Here is a 2,524-nt window from a genome sequence, read left to right on the forward strand (position 1 = left end):
ATGACCTGAATTAGAGAATTACCCCTTACATAATTTATGCTTACATTACTTTAATTATGTCTGTTTTTTTAAAATAGATCGATAATCCATAATTTATGCTTACAAAACCAGCATTATTATTACAACATGCAGTATAAAACTTTGAATAAGACGATGACACAAAATTTGTTTAAATCGACGTTGAATGACTCACTCACTCACCCATCCAACCAGTTTGATCTGTGTGAACGGTTCTCCTCTTAGCTATTTTTCATTTGACCCGCCTGAGATGAAACACACAACTCAATTTAACCCATTCAAAAGTAAACGGGCTGAAACTTAAAATTGCCACCTATTTCACGCAACATTAAACAAAGGCATTCACCAATATGCAATAGTTAAACATATGCAATCGTTAGCAGCTTGAACGATTATTCTTGCCACAAACATGTGCCTTATGCACTCACCAATGTATAATTTCTATTAAAGTTAGCAATAAGAAGCAAAGATCTTTTGTTACTTTAGAGAATGGATGATGAAGTCCACATGCTTCTATTTATCTCATGTTTGGTTGTATACTTGTATAAACATGACTTACAACTGTTTCACAAATATGATTGAGCTTATAGCTAAATACAAAATTATGAAGAATTAATTACATCTTTAGTATAGGTAGTTGACTAATTCATTAATCATTACTTATTCTGAAACATCTTCAAACTCAGATTTTTATTAATATAATCATGCATGATGTTGTTAGAACTTAGATCCAATACAGGCAAACAGCAATCACTGACATGCCTACTGCCACTGATGCTAACACCTGCTTGTCTAGTCGTTGCACTCCACCACCGACGCCGTCACCACAATCACTGACATGCCTACTGCCAATTGTCAGACACTACTATTCCACGGTAACATATTTCTAAGAATCAATCAAAAATATAAACGAACTTTTACCTATAGTTTTTTTCCCACAAATATAAGCCTTTAACCTCATTCAGAATTTGGGTATATTCCATTCCATTAGAGCTTCGGGTTATCTTTTTTCACATTGGCACCCTCCTATGGAATCGTATGCCAAAATTTCTAAAGCTGGAAACTGAACCTAGTCATGTTTTATGTATGCATGAAGGAATGGGTATATAATACTTATATTCATCTGGTCCTCACCATATTTGACTTCTTGAATATTCATGTCTCTTCCTCTCTTAATAGAGACTCATTCACAACCATGTTCACCCTTCTGATGCATCATGCAGCTTCGTATATCAGACACATCCCGCAACTCTTGTCTATAAATACGTTAGCATAAGCCATGCATTTTCAATAATCTAACACATCAAGTAATTACTACAAAGGGACACGCATGAAGGGAAAAGCCAAGTGTCCCTAAGGGATCCTCTGAACACTTCACTGGGATGCTTTCTTAGGATTTCCTACTGAAGTGTTTGGGGGAACTCCAAGTGCCACTTGACAACCAGCAAAGTAGAAATGCTGGGCACTGCTAAAATTATGTTGTAAGTGATCGATCTTCTAAGTACATTAGTCACGGAGTTGTGGCTGAACAAATGAACTTTATTATTTAATTTTATGTTACAATATAAGAAACCAGTAATCCTCTAACTCTGCTTATTAAATATTTGCTTATGAAGCTGGTTTTGGTGACATAAATTATCTAAAAGCACTTTGATGAACGGCAGAAACTATTCAAACTCAGTTAACACGAGCAAATTAATCAACGCTAACAATGGGAGCAAAAGTAGTGAAGGGATGTTATTATTGATAGAGTGAGCACGAATAATGGGGGTTGATTAGTTGAAGCTAGGTTGGCTTGATGTTAAGTTGCCGGCTTTGAGATTCCCATCTGATCATAAAGAGTGTCTAGAAAATTCGTGTTTTAAGTGTGGCTGATCAAAAGGAGTTGTGGGTGTGATTATTTAAGTTGCTTTGTGGGCTATTTGGAAACTTCGAATGATTCGGTTTTCTTGCAGAGACAATCAAATTAAGTATGCGTTGTTGATTGATAATGTTATTTTTTTCTCTTTTTTTTTCGGTACTCTAGCTAGTAGGAAGAATACATGTAAACTACATTGAACAAAGTGGTTGAATAGCCCCTATTCACTAACGGAATTTTCTGTTTCTTGGCCGGCTAGTATGATGCCAGTCGGTGCTTGGTAAAATGCCGATGTTCAAAATAAAGAAACAACTGGGATAGTTTGGCTTTTTTGTATATTCAAACCATTTTGATATATAAAATATTGTAATCATTTGATTTTTGTTAAAAGAGCGTTTGTCAAAAAAAAGTTGCAAAACTCTATTCTCGTCATCAAATTAGTTTTAATATTTTTATATATTGATTATTTACAAGTATTAGAACATAACTTAAAAAATAGAAAATATAAAAACTAATAAAATTATAAAACAAAGTTAAATTAAAAATGAAAACATCACATAATTATATAGAAAATAAAGTATAACATAATCAATAATAAAACAATACATAAAATGAAAATTATAAAAACTAATTAAACTTATTTCTAAT

The sequence above is a fragment of the Bidens hawaiensis genome, unplaced genomic scaffold (assembly GCF_021521415.1).
Source record: "Bidens hawaiensis isolate Kalapana, Puna unplaced genomic scaffold, B.hawaiensis_p1.1 tig00039753_1, whole genome shotgun sequence".
Taxonomy (NCBI): Eukaryota; Viridiplantae; Streptophyta; class Magnoliopsida; order Asterales; family Asteraceae; genus Bidens; species Bidens hawaiensis.